Source organism: Ambystoma mexicanum, chromosome 1q (assembly GCF_040938575.1).
Source record: "Ambystoma mexicanum isolate Mex_15411 chromosome 1q, UKY_AmexF1_1, whole genome shotgun sequence".
NCBI classification, from domain to species: Eukaryota; Metazoa; Chordata; class Amphibia; order Caudata; family Ambystomatidae; genus Ambystoma; species Ambystoma mexicanum.
The window spans coordinates 402,875,832-402,898,100 of NC_090922.1; positions in this window are offsets into that span (position 1 = coordinate 402,875,832).

Consider the following 22,269-nt stretch of genomic DNA (forward strand, 5'->3'; position numbering starts at 1 on the left):
CAAGATAAGATCAAATGCTACCAACAAGGATGAGAGCTAAAATCAAGCAATGACCTCCAAATTGAAAACAATATGAAAAAAGAAAATTGCCGTTCTGGCGGAACCGCATTCTCACTTTTAATTGCTAATCTATGCTACTCAATCCCAAAGGAATTAAGAACGACACCACCTCACCTTCCGAAAACTACTGAAAAGTATGGATTCTGGAACCAACAATAAAACAAACACACTGTACCAACCTTTGACCTTCCTTGCTTCTTGCTGATCTACAGGATACCTCCCACATACCTCACACGATCTAATGTATCAGTCTCACCTCACACAAAAACAGAACCTTCACATCCCCATAATAACTAACTGCTGCAAACAATCATCCCAGTCACTAGTAGTTGCCTTTCCAGACACAATAACCCCAGTATGCACAATGCAAACTCACCTAGAAAGCAGACTAGCACAGATGCCAGTTTCCCCTGGTTCTCCAAGCACCAACAGAAAAGCATAGCCTCTATCCTACTCCCTCTTCCCTCGCTAACCTACCCAACCCACCTTCTTACAGAACCACGCGAGTGCCTGGAGACCATACTAATGATAACGGTGCATGCTATAACCCAACTTAACATAACATAACAAACCTCTTCCAAATTCTACATCCTTTTTTCATGATTAGGCTCAGGGTCATTGACATCTTTCCCTGAGTATAAACACTTACTGATAAATAAGCTGCTTCAGTAAAGTTATGTAGTCAGCGATCTGCACTAAATGAGTCAGGCAAATTCAACTGAGAAATGTAAGTGTATGCTAAGACCACTGGCATTTGCTAAGGGGTTTTATAGAGCAACAAAATATTCAAATACGACGTTGACATGCCAGGCTTCCTGGAAAAGATGACACTGGAAGTTGTCAGGTGATGTTGTTCCAGTCGTTGGTAGTTTATTTATCCACACTCGTTAAAGTCTCCTTCATCGACAATTAAAACAGATCCGATGATGCCTCCGATGTTCACATTTTGTTCAGCTCCTATTTAATCTTTGGAACGCCACCTTTTAAAGGTTCCTTAAAGGCCTTGGCTGCCTTCCTGGTCGTACGTTATTCAGTCGGTGGATTGTTCTACAAATTAAAGTATGATACAATGACGTGTTCGTTTGTATATAGTACTTGTTGCCACAATGTCTGCCATTGTATATCACTGTAAATAACAGGTCATAATGAAAGGCTGAGTTTGTCCAGTTATTATTTGACCCTCTGAAAAGTAGGATGAACAAAATCTTAGTAGTTAGCGCCTAACTCACGGAGCCTCCTGATCAGAATTGCTCTCAGACTTTATACAGCACTTACATTTTGTTCAGGAACTTCACAGGCCTGATTACAAGTTTGGCAGTAGTGGTAAAACAGGCACATTTCTCAATACGGGGCCTGATTAACAACACGTTCTACAAAGTAGTTTCCCATTAAAAAAACGCTTTTCTAAATCGGGCCAGTGGCTTACGGCTCTGCCAAGTAAGGGCCTAATTCATGGAACTTTTAGCGCAATGCAAATCGACTTTGCGCTGCAAAACCACACTTTGCACGGCTCTGTGAATCAGGGAGTTTGTTAGCAGTGCAAAGTGGCTTTGTACTGGTGCAGTCATTTTGAACAGCGCTAAATTTCATGAAATAGACCCAAAGGGCCCGATTCATGGAATCGGGTGGACAAGTGACGCAAGGTCCGCGTGCTGAGAAGGACCCTGCATGAGCCATACCGCAGAATAAATATTGGAGGCCCTGAATATTCATGGATTCAAAGACGTATTACTAGCCATCGCGCAAGTAAAAACAAGCTGTTCGAGGAACGCCCATAACGCGTCCCCATGCACCCAAAAATCAAGCTAAAAGCAAAACCAGGTGCAAGCTTCCTCATCCACCCCTGTCTACCATCCAGTACCCCTGTGAGAAGGTGCACCCTCCCCCACAAGCTCAGGCTGCACCCCAGCTAAAAAGCATGCCTCACCTCGCAAGTGGAGACAGCACCCCAGCGAAAATCACTAGCATCACCTCGCAAGCCTAGCAACCCCAGCTTTTCTGTGCCAGGATCCACGTAACAGCTTCACTCCAGCTACTCTGTGCGAGGAGCCACCTAAGTAAAGGCTGCATCCCAACTACTCTGCGCGAAGATCCACATAAGTAATGGCTGCACCCCTGCTACTCTGCACGAAGATCCACGTAAGTAATGGCTGCACCCCAGCTACTCTGCATATGGACCCATCTAATTAATGGCTGCACCCCAGCTACTCTGCTTGAGGATTCACGTAAGTAGCAGCTGCCCCCAGCTACTCTGTGCGAGGACCCACATAATTAATGCTGCACCCCAGCTACTCTGTGTAAGGACACACCAAGGAATGCCTGCGCCCCTGTGAACCATCCCCCCTACTCCCATAGCACAGAAGTGCCAGCCCACACCCTGACCGCACAACAAGCAGCCCCCACACCATCCCCAGCCCCCTCACCTCTGACACCACCCCAGGTAGCCCCCTCAAGTACTGACACAACCTCCCAGACCCCTCACTATGGCACCAGCCCCAGGCAACCCTCACACCCCCCAGCGCCCACACCTCTGACACCACCCCAGGCAGCCCCCTCAAGTGCTGTCACCACCCACCACCCCTCTCACCTCTGACACCACCCCTAGGCAGACTCCACACCACCCCCAGCCCCCTCACATCTGACACCACCCCCAAGCAGCCCCCTCAAGTACTGATACCACCCCCAGCCCCTCACCTCCAACACCAGCCTCCGGCAGCCCCCTCAAGTCTGACACCTCCCTCAACCCCCTCACCTCCGACACCACCCCCATGCAGCCCCCTCAAGTACTGACATCACCCCACAGCCCCCTCACCTCCAACACCACCTCCAGACAGCCCCCTCAAGTACTGACACCATCACCAGCCCCCCTCACCTCCAACACCACCCCCAGGCAGCCCCCTCAAGTACTGACATCACCCCCAGTCCCTCAACCTGGCACTGCCCCAGCACCCCCTACCAGTGCAAAATGCAATGACAACTTGTCACAACTTGACTGCCCTGCCAGCAACATCAAACACACTTGCCACATACCCACCCATGTACCCGCAAACTGTGTGTACTGATGCTGATACACATTGGACGCACATCACAGTAGTTTGTGGCACATCACAAGCAGTGGCAAAGCAACAGGAAGGCTGAATACAGCTGCAGCTCCACCGTAGAAACACCATGCATAAGTAACACTGCAAAACAATGCCATGTAATGTGAAGCACCACAGGGGCTTATGAGTAGCATGACACGAAACCCCACAAAGTATGGAGAGTGTTGTGTGTTGATGGTCGCCCATGCATCGGGAGGCATCCCCCATGCATGACTGATGAGTGCATGCTACATCTCCACGGTCATGCCCATAACCCACCTGACAGTCACATAATAAAGGCATAACAAAATGAATGCAAACCACATGCTGCCCATGAACAGAGAGACAACGAAAAACGTGTGTGGAATACACGAAAACGGTGTCACTAGCATGCACACAAAATTGAATATGGAAGGGGGAAATGTCCAAGGGCAAAACAAAAAATAGATAGACACACATGAACTATTTACATGGGAAGTGGGCTCATTGTTCGTCCCTTAGGTTATCCAGGGCAGACTCACATTCCTCCTCCTCCTCTTTGAGGCAGGCCATTGCCTGGTCCTGGATGACTTGCAGGCTGTCCCTCATCCTCCTATGCAGCACCCCTTCATCCCTGCAAGCCTCTTCCAGGATCTGGACTGGCCTCTGAGCCCTCCTCATCACCGCCTCTGCCCTGGCCCTGGCATCTTGTGCCTCCCATGTCCACTCCCTCTCTGCCAAAAGCAGCATCATCAGTTCAACCTGGACACAAACCATGTCCCTTGAGTGGTGGTGCTCCTCCTGCCTGGTCACTGTTGATCTCGGTGCAGCTTGCCTGTTTCAGCGTGTCCTACACATGCACCGCTAGCATTGTGATGTGGGGGGTATGGTACCAGCACTGTCATGTTGTGTCACTTGCCCCACAGATGCCTGGTCCTGTGTAGGAGCCTGGTCAGGCGCAGCAACCACCTCCACTGTACTCCCTTGGACATCCATCGCAGGCAGGGATGTTCCAACCACCAGACAGTGTGCAGTGAGCATGACAGGAGTAGAGGGGACCGTGATGGGAACCTGCAAAGAAGGCCGCCCGGAGGATGACTAGGGCACAGAGGAGGCCTTGGAGGAGTGGGCAGCTGGATGTGCCAGCGCACACAGACCACCCGAGAGCAGTGCATGTGCCAGCTGGGACAGGGAGTTGTTCATTGGTCCATGATGATCTGAGAGTCCCTCACAAATTACCCTCGCATCATCACAGATCGCAACCACCCGCCTCGTAATCCCAGCCAGCAGGGCATGTGATAGCTATGTGGTGACCATCATGGCCCCAAAGGGGGGCCCGGCCTAGGTGGAAGCATTCACGAGGTTGATCCCTGCTCCATCAGATGGATCAGAGACAGGAGGTTGGTCAGTGCCCTCCACTGTGCAATGCGCATCTTCCTGTGCATGTTCCAGGGGTGCATCCTGAATCCCCTCCTGGATGTCTCCACCCAACCTTGTACACTGGCCTTAATCTTCCTCCTCCTCCACCACCACCTCCATCTTCCTGGATGACACCAGAGAGCCTTCCTCCCTGGATGGACCCTCTGTCCCTGCACCTTGGCCCACAGCCACTGAGGAGTCCTATTCCACACCAGCCTTCTGGGACATACCCCCAGTAGCTGTGCCCGATGGACCATGTGCACCCCCAGCCGACTCACCCTCGGCCTATCTGGGGAGTGCGCTTATGCCTGGCGGTCTTGTCCCTGCCATGATGCTCCACAACAACGCCTCTGCCCTCTCCATGAGCCGCAGCAACTGTACAAACATAGGAGACACAACATTGAAATCAGTTATGGTTGCCAATGGATGTCTGGCATACACAAAATAAACATGGCAAGTCATGCATCATGGGACATCCATGGACTGAGTCACACACAATGCTCACGTGCAGGCATTTGAGCACCTGTCTCACATCCATTACTTGTGCCTGCATGCATGTACTAGCAGTAATACCACACATAGGGCCTCATTATAAGGCTGGCGCTCTCGTAATGAAGGGGGCCGGTACGGGGCCGGCCCCCTTCATTCCGGGAGCGCCGATTACGAGCTTCTCATCACGGGACCCGGATCGGACGCCTGGTAAAACCAGGTGTGATTTCCGGGTCCCGCGAGGGGAAGAGGGAGGCAATAACTGGCCAGATGTAATCTGCCCGTTATTACCTCCCTCCCCATTCCCATTGAGCCCTATGGGGGCTCAAATGGGAATGGGGATGGGTTCCTGCAAGGAGGAATTACCGGGTCCTCCTATGTCAGAGTAACCTGGCAAGTCCCCCTTGCAGGAACCCGGTAATGGAGCCCGGAACTGAGGCAGCCATGGACCTAATAGCTCCATGGATATGTCCATTCTGATAATGAGGCCCATAGACTTGTAAATCATGCATGTCGCGCACATGCTCATAACCCATCCAGTCCCCATCTGCCATGTCCACGCATCATCACCATGCACACACCCTGCATGTGACCAACAACAAGCCATGGCGGCGCCATACACCAATGTGCACGCAATTGCTACTATACAATGTCACACGCAACAAATGTCTACCATTGGCATGAGATGGCATTCAGCTTCACCTCACAACACACACAAGACACAAACAGGATGTGGCATCTGCAAACATGCATGCCACACATACACCGTAGGGCATAATCCACCATAAGTACTCACCAGCATCATCCTTACGTCTCCTCCATGCCAAGTACTGGGAGTGGAGGTCTGGGTGGAACCACTCAAGTACCCACAGCTGTGTCCAGTGAAAGCTGTGGCAGCCTGCACGGTGAACCTCCATGGTGAGATCTGCATCAAGGGCTGCCAAAACCTTGATATGGCTGCTGGTCTTGAGATCGTCCCAACGTTTCTTCACCCGGTCCCTGGTGCGGACTGCCACCCCCTTCACGTTGATGGCACTTGTGATCTCATCTCAGATCCTCAGCCTTGCGTCGGAGCCCAACTGCATCTCTGGGTTGTAGAGGGCATCATAGGCATCCAGGATCCAATCCACCAGGGTCCCAACTTCGATGTCAGTGAAGTTGGGTGCCCTCTGCTTCGATGTGGGGGTGCTTCACTCACCAGATGATGCAGATGGGGTAGCCATGGCACCCGCGAGGTAGGAATGGGCTTCCTGAGTCCGGGATGGGTGAATCAACAGTGTTCTTTGCAGAGGTAGAAGTCCCTGGAAGTACAGTGGAGGGGGTTGCAGGGCCAACACAGGATTCCAGGCAAAAGTGGGCCAGCTGGCACAAGAAGACAGCTCAGGTTGCAGGCAGGCACTCACACCAGAGCATGCAGTAGCCCTATAAGGATGAAAGGAGCAAAACAGGGACAGAGAAGGCAAGACAAGCAGCAGTGTAGGCAGGAGGTACCATGTTGTGCATCACACAACTGCAGTTGCTGACAGCAGAGTAAAGGCCCTTGTCTTGTGATGGGATAAGCGACTGACTCCTGTCCAGTGGACACAATTGAAGAGGCATGACACCTTTGGACCAGGCATCAGAGACAGGACACAAGGCAAGGAGGAAGAACAGTAACCTGGGCTGGTTTCAAAGGTCATCTTTAATGCATCACAGAATAGCAGGAAAACAACAGCAATGAGCTCCCAATATCACTGGGTTTATACACTTTTTTACAGCTTGTACAACATTTCATTTTATTACACAATACATTTTGATTGGCTCTTTCAATTAAAGACAAGCCCTTATTTGCCTGCGATTTGCTGACTTAACTGCCACTCACCAGGTCCACCGAATATAACTTGCCATGCCTCACTTGACTGGCATATAGGCTAATTAAGTTTGTCTGAGATCCTACTGACCTTTATTATAAATCCTTTGACGTCTTAAAAGGAGCAGTTTTTTCAGCTCAATGGAGTCTTTTTGGCAGGCTATACCATTTTTCCTGCCAAGAAATGCTAAATATAAACATCAGCTGCAGTGAACGCCACACAATTGTTACTAGTTTAAAGGCTGTTTCCTCTAATTGGGACTTTCCCAGGTAGTAACCTGGCCTCCCTCGACCCATCAATGTCATAATTGCTGCCAAGGAGTTCTAAATATATTCCCCAGCTGCAGTGGACTGTCCATGAACTGTTGTTAGAGTATTTTTTTTATTATCTTTGCATGACTATGGATTTGTGTTCTCACCATCTTGTTTTTCAGCAGCCATTTTGAATTTTAGTTGACTTTTACTCTAGTCTGAATGTTCTGTGCTATTACCAATGGAGAGTTGGGGTCATAACTCGGTTTCTGTTCAGTTTTCCAACTATATTTTTGATATTCATCATAAATATATATATATATATATATATATATATATATATATATATATATATATATATATATATATATATATATACTACCTGAGATACCCTCTGCTGCCTAAGGCAGTCTGACCCTAAAAAATATATGTCACCCTAAAATGTGCTTTTTTGGCCTAAAAGCGTTACAATTCTCATCTTTGCAATATTGGAACTATTTATCAAACTGATAAGTTATCTGCATTCAGTTTAAGGAGGGGTGGGCTCTAGCAAGCCTTAGACACCCATTCAATACATGGCCACTACACCCAATGACCACCCTCCCCCATATTTCAGTGTACCTATATTTCCCTATTCTAATCACCCCCCTCAGTGCAGTGATTGTATCTACATTTGGGAGGTATCCTAAAACATTTCTACAGAGTCAATAATAACATATTGTATTCTCCTAGTCTAAACATTTATGTATCCCTAAAGAATACCTTTGTTTGCTTTTATCTGAATCCCACCTCTATTACCCAATCCATTTTAAACTAACTATATTCATCAGGTAATTACAGCCACTATGAGAATTGAGAGAAAGTCATTCCTTGAGGGAACCCACCAGTGCATTTTCTTAAATTGTTCATGTGTGATTTTACTGCACACTTTTTCCTTACTCCCTTACTCCCATTCCATATGTCCTTGTTTCTTATTGTCTTCCCCATGCACATTTTGAAATGTCTATTTATCTTCCATTTTTCTTCCACTGACACATCTTCCACCCAACTTGAATTGGTTTAGCATCCTCCACATCCACAGATCTTTTTCCTGATCTGATCATCTTATATTTTTGTCCTCTGGGCTGTTTTGCAGCAAGTCTCCCAGGCTCTTTATATTCATAGGCCAGGAGTCCATTGTCTTTTATTTTTTCAGATTATTCAGACTCTTTGTTCATTTGTCCGCAATCAAAAAGTGAACAAGTGGGGGGATTTGGCAAGAAACACAAGGATGGGGAAGTCTTCTCTAAAGCCAGTTCTTAAACATAGAACATGAATTATGACAGGGCATCTGGCTGGGTCCCTCGATTTTTTCTCTCTGCTCGCAGGTTTGGGTGCCACCAATTCTCCGAGTATATAGATCCCTCCCGTCCATCTGTAATATAAAATTGAAGGAATTTCTTTTGAAAAATAAGTATTTTTCTATTGACAGCACTTCCTCCTCAACCCCAACCCTTAAAAAACTACTCATGTGTTTGGTTCTTTCAATCAATCCTGCTTCCTAAACAATCTACACAGAGTTTTACTTCATTTCTAATATACCAAAATGACTGCTCCTCTCTTTCTTCTTGCTCACCTTTAATATACATGTTGGCTGATGTCGGGACCTTGCCTGTGATCTGGGTTTATACACAAATACATACAGCTGCCTGAATTTGCCCTTATTTTCTCATGGGCTTCTTTTCTACAAAAACTGCATATCCTTTTAAAGGACACATGTGTCCCCTAACGTCGACATTCTCAGACCAAGGAGTCAAAAATCACAAATGACAAACAATATGACAAATTAAAAACAATTTAAAAAGGACGTCTACTTTGGTTTTCCCTCTTCTGTCTTCTTGCTGCATCCGTAGCTGAAGAAAACACCACTGGTGTGTGTTCTTACTTTCTGTAGAAATCCGAAATAGAGGCAAACTCATTTGGGTACTGGGAAGGGGGTCAGGTTCTTTCTTTTTTCCCTATAATAGACCCTTGCTCCCTTCTGCTAATAAAAAAAAGGATTACCAAGATCATTCCTCTGGTTTCCTCAGCCCACTGAACTATAGGCTTGCTTTTTCTAGATAGTTGGTGCACATTAAAAAAACACAACTACATTAATTAGCGTTGCACTCTGGCCTGTACTTGGCTTTCTCTTGCTTAGATGAACGTTCTTCACTGTGTCTTTTGACGTCTTCCTATTATTTGGAACCCAGCACTGTTCCTATTAAATATAAAAACTGTGACATATAAGAAATTCATTTTTTGCCTATTCTAACCATTTCCTTCACTTCTACCATATCTGAACTTTTGACATTTTGCTATTCATCAGAATTGAAAAAAAGGTTACTCCACCTTTTATCTGAAGTCTTCTGTGTCTTTGTCGTTAGAGATGGCCATACTTGGATATACATGCTATTCTATACTCACATCTGTTTGTGCCTATCTTGGGAAAATGCTACATATTTGGATAGACTGTATCCCTTACTGCCTTTTTCCTGTACTCACCCGGGTTCTCTTACTCCTAATAATGATCAACAGTGTGTTCACACACTGCGGTGTGAACCAATACTTACTTTTTCTGACTTTCATTATTTCACTAATACTCACCTCTGTCAAAATATTATGTTTCTTCTTATTATATTCTTATACTCTGCTAAGGCCATATAGACACTCCTCATATGCTCAAGAAAGGACAGTATGTTACATCTAAAAAAAAGAAACCACCATCAACATACATATTCAAAATAATGTTTTTTGTTACTTATCCTTATATGTTCTTGGGACCAGTTCTGTTCAGAATTCTTTTATATGATCAACTCAGTCTTGGCCAACCATTCCCCTTTGGTCCTTTGTTCACCAGAATGTCTTTTATATTAAAATACACTACATTTTTCAATTATGGCCAGCAACCTCAAAGGTGATCTTTATTTTTCCATATCTGAATATCTTATTCATTTATCCTTCTTGATGCTTTAATATCCAATCATTCATTCATCCAATCATTTATTCCTTCATTTATTCATTGCTTCATTCATTTTTTTAATTTTATTTTATTGGGCTCCCTAAATTTTATTATCAAACCTCTAGTTTTTTGAGTTTCTTATTCCTGTGTTTTTTAATAATAATTTGTTTTATTTCATATTTCACTAATTAGTCTAATCATTGCATAAACCTTCATATTTGTCATATTATAATCCCTTAGATGCATATATTTTTATTTTATTCCCCTATTCATTTTACTAGACCCATGCCATGAGGGCCTGTGGTCCACATGACACTTGACATTCTCTCCAAGCTTTCCTGGATTTGTGCTGAGCGTTGCTACATTATTGCCACATGCTATAAGATGTTACCTTTTCTCTGTGTGTAATGCTCCTAAAGAAACACCACTTACTTTGTTTAGTCCTTTCGAAATATTTCATTATAAGTGACGTGAATCGCCCTAGAGCCTTCTTTGAGAACTATCACTGTCCTCCATGGTCTGCTCTTATTGTCCCTTTCTTGAACATTTCATTTTCCTTTTGTACTCATGACTGTTTCTAATTCTAGAGGGATGATCTGTCCCCCCTCTTTGTCCCTATATATCCATAGTTTAATCATACAATCATGAAATGTTCTCACCATTTTCTCCACTAGGCCAAAGAACCATGTTTAACACAATGCTTATCTACTAATACAAAAGACATCTAGCTTCTACTTGCCCCCCACAGGCCAATATAAATTCACCCATATTCAAATGGTGCATCCCAAAAGTGCAACACACTATCCCTTAATCAAAATAAATAAAATCATTATGTTTAGTTTTTCTCATCCAATCCCTTCCCAAAATATTGGCAGGTGCCTGTTGCCAATATAACAAAGATCAGTCATAGCTCACTCTCCTATTAAAGACTAATGATTCATCAACAAAAAGAGACTCAATTTATAACTTCAAAAACCCCTCAATCTTCTGATAATTCCCACTATTTGACACCTTTCCTCCTGTGTTCAAAGACATGCAATCCCAGCATCAATCAATAGAGGAAAGATCTCACCTCCTACTGCCACATTAACTATTGGCACCTCTTGGGATCTATCATCACTTAAAAAATCTGAGCACATCAAGTTGTCCTGTGAGCTATACTATTTTTGGTGCATGCATATCTCTGTTCTTGCTAACAGATTTCCTCCTATCATAATGGCACTTCCTATTCAGGGTGTCAATATCTGTCTTGTGTTTGCATATTACTGAATCTGCATTGGGCTCACTGAACCTGCCCCTGAAGTGAATCTGTATTACACTTGCTCTAGCTGCTGCACTTGTTGCACTCTCACCGCTCATGTCTGCTAAAATGTCTGATACTGGGCAAACCCTTCCCTAGTTTATGAGCTATGTACTAGAGGATAAACTGTCTCCCCCTCTTGAGAATTGCCCCTCTTGTGCATATCCTTGGCTTTTACATGTGCGCAATTTGGTTTTTTATGCCACATGCTCAGCATTCAAGAGGCGCTTTTCTAATTTGCCCTCTTTGATTTATTAGGCACTGACTTTTCACCTGTGATGCATCCCCTTCATGCTGCTGCATTCCTAGTCCTTTCTTCATGTGTCAGCATTGCCCCTCATATGACATATATTGGACACTTTTCTTTTGAACTAACTTGACTTTCTCAATTTTTCCTCATTATTCTTCTCTGGCAGCAGCCGGCAAAAAATGCCAGATAGTCAACTGTATCTAAGTCCATGACCTTGCTTTCCACTCCCACAGGCTTTCCCAAGCGCCTACTTCAAACAGTCTCTGACATAAGCTGTGGTGAAATACTGCCACTGTTTCCACCCCTGCTTGCACTCTTCAAGGGTTTAGTGCTCCTGAATATAAACAAGCAAATCCTTATGTTTTTTTTGTTCATAGTCTTCAAAATCTAACTTTTTTTGTATCTTGTGCAAATAAACTGATATCCCTAGCTGATGTTCCTCATGTGAAAATAAAAGCATCCAGTGTGTGTGTGTGTGTGTGTGTTTGTGGGTGTGTGTTTAAATACATTGTCTGTAGATCATCGATCACCTATACTTCCATAAAATCACGTGTGCATGCATGTGTATGCATGCCTTCTTATGTCACTCTCTCTATTTTTACAAGCATTTCATAACAGAGGTTCTAGCCTTAACCATCTCTATTTCTTTCTCCAATATTTGTGCTAAGCTTCTCTCATTCTTCCCTGCGAGTGCCTCAGCCAGTTTACACTTTTTTCATGAATACACTTTGTTTTCAAACAATTCTCACAAAATTCCTCTAAATAATGCTCCCCTTATTCTTAGAAGCCAGACCATCAAGGTGTGTGCTTCTTCACAAAATACTTCTTCAACCTAATGTTCTCTCAATTTAACTGCTTAAAATATACCATGCCTTTTACTCATTTTGTGTGTGCTTTTAGCCTCAGCACGCTTTGTGAGCACTTTTCCTCATTGCTCATTGCTTCCTCAGTATAAATACAAATATTTGCACTTTTACAAGCATTCCTAATTGTTTCTAACAGGTGTTTTTATTTCATTTATTTAGCTTTTCCCCATAAATATTCACTATGCTTAGTCCAATATCATCCGCTAATACATTGACTTGCTTTTTACTGTAATTTGCTCTCGTAATTTCATTTTAAATATCAGCAACACATTTTGCACTTGTGTGATTCTAGACACCATTTGTTTTCAATTTTTACTCCAAATGTCTCCATACTTTAGAGACATAGGGGGTAATTCATGGAATAAATGTGCGCCGAAATTAGTGGCGCAAGCAGGCGCAAGCGTGAAAAAGCCAGCGCATGCGTGCAATTCATGGAAGGAGCTGCGTGTATAATTTCCGGGATGAGTGCCAAAACCGCGCGTGCCGCACACCCGCGCAAGCCTCATTTCCACATCACGAACGTTGTGCGCGATGCGCAGAGCGAAAGTGCACAACGTCAGCGTACACATCAAAAGGGGGCGGAGCAAGGGGCGGAACATGCAGAATGGGGAACAACGTGTGAAAATAAGGGCGTAACAGGGGAAGTACCGCTGGGAACTACATAGAACGCCCACATGCACGCGAACTACATGTATTCATGGAATCAAAAAGGGAAAACCCGCGCACGTCAAAACACACGCACACGCACAATTACGTCTGCCACACGAAAGCTGGCAGAAGCGCCCTCGCGCAGTATAAAAGTGCATGCAAGCAACAAACAAGCATATACAGCTACAATGAATGTCCCGTTCCTCGCAGCAGTGATTGGGGGACACCACAGGAGGAGGAGAATAGCCAGATCCTGCATTTTTCTGCCCAGGGCCAGCCTTTTTGGGATGTCAGACGACCAGGTCTATGGTAGGTATAGGTTTCCACCTCATATCATCCTAGAGCTGGTCAGGGAGTGGGAGGATGAACTCACATCACCCACCCTGTGCTCTCAAGCATTGAGCCCCTTGGAGAAGGTGCTCAATGTACTGCATTTTTTGGCCACTGGGTCATTTCAGCGGACAACTGCCATAGTGGGGGTGTCTCACAGGCCATGCAGTCACGCTGCCTACACCAGGTGTTGGCAATCAGTACTGCACGCCCCTCAGTCCGCAGGCACATATACATGCCCAGAACACCCGCAGAAAGGCAGGCCGTGGTCCAGGACTTTTCCAGGGTGGCACACTTCCCCAAAGTGCTTGGTTCCATAGATAGCACCGATGTAGCCCTACGTCCACCTAGGGCACTGAAAACATCTATTGAAACCGCAAGCACTGGCATTCCATCAACGTGCAGGTGGTATGCGATGCCAAACGGATCATCACCTCTGTATATGCTAACTTCCCTGGGTCCACCCATGACATTTTCATATTCAGAATGTCTGGCCTGAGCCGGGCCCTGGAAGGTGGGAAGCATGGCGACACATGGCTCCTAGGTGACTACAAATGCCTGCCCACATGCATACATGTCACACACAGACAAATACAAAAGCCCCACTAATGACAACTATTATCACCTTACCAGGGGACAGTGCCTACCCTCTGAGCACCTACATGATGATGCCCATACGGAACCCGACCACACCACCAAGGTAAGATACAACACAGCCCATATTGCAACTAGGGCCATAGTGAAGCGCACATTCGGAGTGCTCAAATCACGCTTTCGCTCCCTTGACCACTCTGGTTGCCAGCTGCTATATGCACCCCCAGTAGTGTGCAGGATCATTGTGGCAGCATGTGTCCTGCACAACGTTGCAACACGGCATGGCGTACCGGTGGACATGGTGGTGCTGTCACGCCTCTCCGGAGACGTTGGTCCCTGTGGCATCATTGGTCCCACAGATGGATTTCGGTCATTTTTACTTCCAAGATGGCCGCTGCAATGGTAGGTGTGGGTCTAGACGATGCGCAATCAAGCACCAAGGAAGCTCCACCCTCCTACTCGGGATTCAGTTTATCTGTTCCTGTCAGCAATGCGCGGACACGTTGCTACTCTTCACTGACAACGCTATGTAAGTTCGCGTCTAGAACTTCTTGCTACTAAGCCTTATTGTATGCAAAACTTGTATTCATTCCTTCTAATTCTGTCCTTAGTTATTTCCTGCATTCAGACTCTGCTCGTCCACCCGGCTCCTTTCCTACGACTCAAGCCCTCACTCTCACACACCTGTTCACCGGCTTCGCTCCGGAAACCGGCAAGCAGATTGCTAGAGGTTCTCATGTCCCGGAGTTCGGTACGAAGGATAGTATTATCAGGGAAACCAAGATCCCGACAGTGAATCTAAATTGACACATTTCCTTCCATTTGCAATATTTAGGGAATCCGAGTTCAGTCTTCAAACCCGCTCACTCGGTGCATACTCTTGCCGTATGTACTCTTATGCCCCCTCTATCAGATCTTGCCAGGTAAATATTCCGTCACTATACACGTTCTGTTTTCTCTATATTCTGTTCTGTGCTAACAAACTTCCGCACACTATAGGTGATTACCGGAAGTCATCCCTTACAGCGTGGTAAATCACCTAATACTTTTTAAGGGTAACTCAATACATCCTTACCTTGAATATCCTATCTCTTACTTACCCACACTTTACTTACCATTCTCTTCTGCTTCTTCCGTTAGACAGCTTTCCATTAGCTATTACCTGAACCTTCGCTGCCCAGGCGACATCAATCCAGCAGCCGACAACACAGGGTTTTATTCCCCAGAGGGTTTCCCTGAGGCCTTTCTTCTCCTCTAAGCTTGTCTGCGAGGTGGAGGAAAGGACTTAGGGAGGCTTTCGTATTCATCCCCCTGTTGGAAAGAATTCCTGGGTCAGAGAGAGAGAGGCGAGGAAGTAGACTATCAGTGAGTCCTTGGGGTTACCCTTCAGTTATTTAAATCTGTGTTCAGAAAATACATATTTTACAGGTGCCCTCACATCCCCAACCACATGCACGGCCGCTGCGCATGGGAAGGGAAAGGGCATGTGGCGAGGAAGCCCGTACCCAGCTTGTGGCCACATTTTTCACCTACACTCCAACCCCTGCGGAGTGCACACAGGCCTGGCACATTCCAGGTCACAATCGATGATGAGAAAGGGACAGTTAACTGTCACTACCTTACCACCCTGAGAATGTGTCCACGGAAGTCCCACATTGTGCGCATCCCTAGATACTTAAACACAACCCATCCCATGTGACCAAATGGAACACATTCAAGGCATTTTCCTCCTCCCCCCATTGCTAAACAGGGCATGAAAAGACTGGCATGCCACCCAAACCCTCCCAACACTCCTCGACCCTGACTGCCACACCATACCATGGCATGCAACGTGAAAACATCCAACCATATGCACCACACATGACACAATTGTCAAGAAGTGCCATGTGAGAAATGTAAGTAGTCACCAGACAATGATACCTCACCTGGAATCAGAAGAAAGGAGTGACCAAAATCTCACACCCAGAAAATGGTGCCATAGATGCATGCCACCAGTCGGTTAAGCAACAAAAGTCTGAATACATTTGCAATGCACACTGGACAACAGCAAATGGCCATATCAAATACTGCACAGCACAGTGAGTGTGGATTGCATTTGTGAAAACACCTCTGCATCAGTTCAAAAAAGGCTTACAAACAAATATCACCCTTCCATGCATGTCCACGAATAATGACTCGGAAGTGAACATGGATTGTCGTGACACAGCATGCATGAGAAGGCAATCTGGGTACAATGTCTCTGGGTGCAGTGTTGCCTAAGTGTATTTGTCCATATGGACATGTCTGGAATACATGATTGTGAAATGAAGTGAATGCCAGTGTCCCATACACAGCACATATGAACACAGCACCAAGGACCCACCTGTGTCTCAAACCTCACTAATCCCCTAACACGTCAAAACAAACCAACACATTGCATCAGCCATTGACCAGCACACCATATCATGTACAGAGTACACCACATCGGCAATGGTAGACAGTGACCCATCACTGAATCATTGAAATCGATGAAATGAACAACACACAAACTTCATCAAATTGCATCAATGAGGGTGTGAATAAGGGAGAAGAACAGTACATTCCTACATGTCCTTCAAACAGTCCACAGTGTGAGAATGAACTGGAAAAGCAAAGTACTTATAATAAATGCCAGGACCAATAAGGGAGAGCCTAGGGATGGATTGTAGGATGACATAACTAGCATCAACATTCCCATGCCTGATGGGAATAGTCGCAGTGCAGGAGTCACATAAGGAGGGGAGAGACGGAAGAGGATGGAAGAGATGAGGAGAGTAACAAAACAAGTGACAAACTATAGTAGGTCTACAAAGATTCAACATAGTGCTGGGGAGGCGGAGAAGAAAGAAAGAAGGGAAAGGGGGAAGAGATGACCTGTAATCAGTGGTGGAGGGAGTAATGATCAAATAAGCTGTCAAAATAATACTGAACATTGTGAAGGTGGGGTGTGGAAGGACTGAGGCAGAAGGACAAATGTCTGCAAAGAACAAGTGCCTATGTATCACCATGGTCAATGGCAATTGGGCTAGTGGTTGAAAATGACACCCAGAGTACAAGGAGGAGGCCAAAGGGGGTGGAGAGGGAGAGGGAGGAGAGAATGGAGGAGGGGGACAAGCTCAAAATGACCAATGGGGGAGATGGTGAAGGAAGCACTCATAGGGGGCAGAGGGAAACCTGCCGGTAAGGAGAGTAGGGGATGTGATGATGAAGGGGGGGGAGACAGAGGGACACTGACAGGGGCAGGGGAGACAGGGTGCTCTTCAAGTGACTGAGAAGGCAAGTGGACAGGTCTAGACAGGGGCACCTAGTGGCCTTTTGATAGTGGTGGCAGGCTCAACCATCCTGATTGGCCGGATTGTCACAAGTGCCAAGTACAAACAGTGGGAGGGGGGGATCAGGTCCAGGACACAAACTGATAATTAAAATAACAAACAATGTAATCATAACTCAGATGTCACATCCAAACACCAGCCAGGGCTGGGAAATGGCCAAAGTGGTGGTAGCAAGGAATGCGCGTGGTGACAGGGGTAACTCAGCGTGCAGCCTTCATGTGGCATATCAAAATCACTGTGGGAATACTGTCCCAATTCAACATTCTCAGCACATGGACCACTCCCACCATCAGTGTGTAGTATGCAGACAAAGGGTGCATGGTACCAGCTACAGCAGGAAGTGCATCAACATACACATTCAATACATAACAAACATCCCAAGCAACATGATGAAATGTACAGTCAGCTTAATACTCACCAAAGTGAACTGCAGACATGCATAGGAGAACCCATCTGGAATACTGACTAGTGATGTACACACAAGTAGAACTGCAGGCTGGCCACAGATATGAAGGAAACCCAATGCCCATGTGTGATATGCTCTTACACTGAGCCATCCTTGCGAGCCCATGGAAAAGGGAAGCAGGAGTAGTATATGTGTCAGGACCCCAAGCAAAACACATACACAAGACAAGCCTGAATGGGCCCAGCAGGAACATACAGTGGATGCCTTCCGATGCCACAAAGCACCACACTGTCACATGTACGCACAATAGACAAAAGAAAAAAGAAAAAAATAGAATTTGAAAGAAACCACAAATAAATACATATAATGTATTGAAAACAATACAATGAAAAGAGTAACAAATTAAAGAAAAGCAAAATCAACAAAAAAGAAGAAAACATGAAAAAAAATAACATAAATTAAAGTAAGTCAAATAATTCAAAAATACTAAAAAAATAACCAAAACTGTAATTCAAATGAATAATCAAAATGATAAGATAACATACTTACCAAAAAGCATACAATTTTGATCAAAAATCTAAAATAAATTCAGATTAAAAAATGCTGAAAAAACAAATTGCAGAAAAAAATATATATATCAAAAATGCCCATATATGACCCAGGGGGCGGAGGGGCACCCAGGAGGGGGGAGGTACAGGATGCATCTCTACATCCACATGCGTAGATGTCGAGGTAAAAAAAAACTCACTGGGCTCAGCACCTGCACGGCCCGACCTATGTGGGAGATAGGTTGTCATCGTCACCCTCTGGATCTGATTCAGAAGGTGGAGGTGGTGCAGTTGATTCACCATGACTACCCCACCTTGCCCCTCAACGGCAGCAAGTATGCGGGTCTGGTAAGCCAGGTCCTGGCAGGCAATGAGACTGAGGCCAATCGGAAGGCTTGTTGTTCCCCCCTCAGGGCCTCACGGTGTGCCTCTGCTTGAGCATCAAGTGCTTCACGCAGTGCTGCCATTTCAGCCCGGCACGCCGTGTCATACGCTGTCATGCCCAGTGTGAGTGAGCGGCACGTGGACTGCGTAGCACGCTGACGGAGCACCATTTGCCTAACAGAAGGGAGGATGGAATGGGCCACACTTTCCATACCTTGAGCAATCATCTCAACTGCTCCCCCCTGTTGCTGTGCTATGGCAATCATGGAACGCTCCCACTCAGTTGACCCCAGTGCCACACGGCCACTGCGTTGCCGGACACCACACCTGCTGGGCCCAATGAGACATGGTCCTTGACGGGTTGGAGCCGCCTGCGGCTGCAGGACTGCATCCCTCCGCCGACCTGATGCCCCAGGAACATGGCCAACTGGTGTCGAGTGTGACCTTGCACCTGTAACCACTACAGGTGGACATTCCAAACCTTCCTGGCCCCCAACCACAGATGTCGCAGACAGAAGACCATCCAACACAGGATCACCTACCGGCAATGACACGTCATGATGCAGACCCGGCTCAACATAGTGGTCAGAGGATACAGCAGAGCACGACTCAGAGTCAGCTCTGGGCACGATGGCTTGGAGCACCTGTGAGTCCTCATGGGTGCATGGTTGGCCATGTGAACTGACCACTGTGTCTGGTATGACATCTTCATCTTCTGCCGCCAGTGCGTCATCACCTGCAACATAAATAGAAAAACAAGAATACGCACCTCAGTACCACATACCACACACATAAAGTTCACAACATTGACAGACAAATAATGAAACAGCCATGTCACAGGCAAAACAAACCGCAACATGCATCCAGTACCATTGCAAAGCATGGCCATTCCGAAAGCAGTAAAGGATGTGTGCACAATGTGAATGCAACACATGTATTGCATGTTGCACATCACCAGCATCACATACAACTTCTAGAGGGCATACATGTCAGTTCAACATCACACAGCACCATCATGATTGCACACGTACACAAGTGGATCAGAGCACAAACAAACAAAGGGAGGGGAACAAGGGAGATAACGAAATCAAAACAACTATCAAACTGGGCACAGTGACATACAGAACACGCTAGTGCATGGAGAAGGGATAAAGGGTTGAAGATCCAGGAAGGGGGAGAAGGGGAACGTGCAAAACAGAACAGACCAAAGAAGGCAAATGAAGTGCAATGATAGAATGTCCATTCAAATAGTGGTAGTGCAGCCAGCAAGTGGCAAGTGCAAGATGATTTGGACAGGGCAAATCTGATGAGTGCAGACAAACAGTGCTGAACTGCATGGGGACAAGCACTGGACCCATTGATATGGGAGGTCTGTAGGCAGTGCAGCAGGGAGGCAGGGTGAGCAGGTACCTGATCCGATGGACAGAGTGTGTGCAGGGGCACAATTCCAACAGAGGAAACTGTTCAGCTGGGTAGAAGAGGGGCTAATGCAGGAGCAAGAAGGAAGGTGTTAAGGTGCTACCAGAGGCAGATATATCTCCCCTCACGATTCAACGAGACCAGTTGGCACTTCGAAAGTGAGCTCCCAGCTGTACACACAGATCTGCTCCTACCTCATTCATTATATTTCACGACTGAGCTTGAGGGAGTGTGGGGTAGAGGATGAAAGGACCCAAGAGGGGATGAATTGGTAGATGGATTGTGTAAGGTATCTCCTACCCTGACCCAAAGATACCTTGTGCACAATGCAGAGGGTCTAAAATAACATCCTTGCATCCACTAGTAGCCAGTGAAGGGGTCACATAGCTGGAATGATGGGATCCCAGGGCTTGTGGCCAAGGACAAGTCTTGCAATCCTGTACCGGATTAGTGGTTGGGGGTGGATGCCGGTCGATTATTGAATGAGACTGTCACAGTACCCCAACCATGAATGAACCAGAGCTTGACAGACTGTGAGCATTTAGGATAATGTTAGAGAGGGCACAGGACCCTTGAGGTGGTGGAGCAATAAGTTAATCCATTCCAAGATACATCACAAATGTGTGTGTAAAAGGGATGTGTTGAGTCAAAGGTGGCCCAGAGGTTCATGGCCTTGCAGGTAGAGGCAGGAGGGGGGCCAAGTGGGGCTGACCAGAGATTGATTTCAAAGGATGGAAAAGGTGCATCAATGAGGAGGATGTCAGTCTTGCTGGCAATCAGACAGCGACCATTGGTAGTACACCAAATGCAAATGGCAATGAGGCTATCTGAAATAAGGGAGGGACAAGAGGTGACCAAGGGCAGCCAGGAAATGAGTTGGTTGCCATCAGCATAGCACCAGAACCAGTATAAAAAAATGATAATCCAGTAGTCAAGAGCTGCCAGGTTATCTTTGTGATTTGAGGCCAAAAGTTCCGACCCCTGGTGAACAACACAGGTGGAGAGGGAGATTGAGGGTAGGTAAGAGGCAACTTGAAGCTGGTCAGTTCACACATGCCAAACACACTTGTCATTGAGTTGCACGCATCAATACTCACCAGATGATGCATCGTAGTCCATCCTCTCTCCCACTTCACGGATTTGTTCCTCCGGGATGAACTCTGAAGTGATCTCCTCATGCTGCGTGAGTTCATTCTCCTCTGATGGTGGCCCACCACCAGTCACCAGAGACATGGAGTAATTTGAGGCACCCTTTTGCTTAGCACTGCGTTTGAGGTCATTCCAGCGCGTGTAGCAGTCCTGAGCTGTGCACACCTGGAATCCCATGGATGTCACACCATCCGCAACACACTGCAAGTGGACCCAATGCTGGTGATGTGTTGTATTGCACTGTGGGCCCACAAGCATATCGCGTTGGTGTTCCGACACGCAGCCCACAAGGAAGTCCAGTTCCTGATTGCAGAAAGGCTTCTTCCTTGATGTGCTTGAGGCCGTGGCCGTGTCTGGGGTTCCAGCCTCTTGTGCAGGAGCACACTTCCTCCTTTTGGACGGTGGTACTGACCCTGAGGGGGCAATGTGGCCCTGTTCAGTGGGGGCAGTGGCACTGGTGGACTGGACCAATGCAGTGGGTGTTGGTATGAGGACAGAAGGGCTTGCACGGGTCTGAGTCGCTGCCGGGGTAGAGTTGGCTGCATCTGCACATGCAGTTAGCACCACCTGGCTGCTTGGGGCAGCAGATGTCAGTACTGCCCCAGATATGTGTGCCACAGTCACAGCCACAGTGGATGCACATGAGCCCACCTTCCGGACAAGAATGGAACAAAACATGTGCTGCCTGACCCAGAGCCTGGGTGGAGGTGTCCACAGCTGCACCTGCAGCTACCACCACCGGTGGGCCTGTGACAGCAGAAGTAGATTGATGTTGGGTGATATGGGCACCAGGTTGAGATGCACAGCTGCATCACCAGGAAACACAGGGGGTGGTGGAATGTCTGCACCAGCACATGGCTGTGCATCCTGTCCCAGAGGGCCACCCCTGCCTATTCCACCCCTGTAGCCAACCTGGC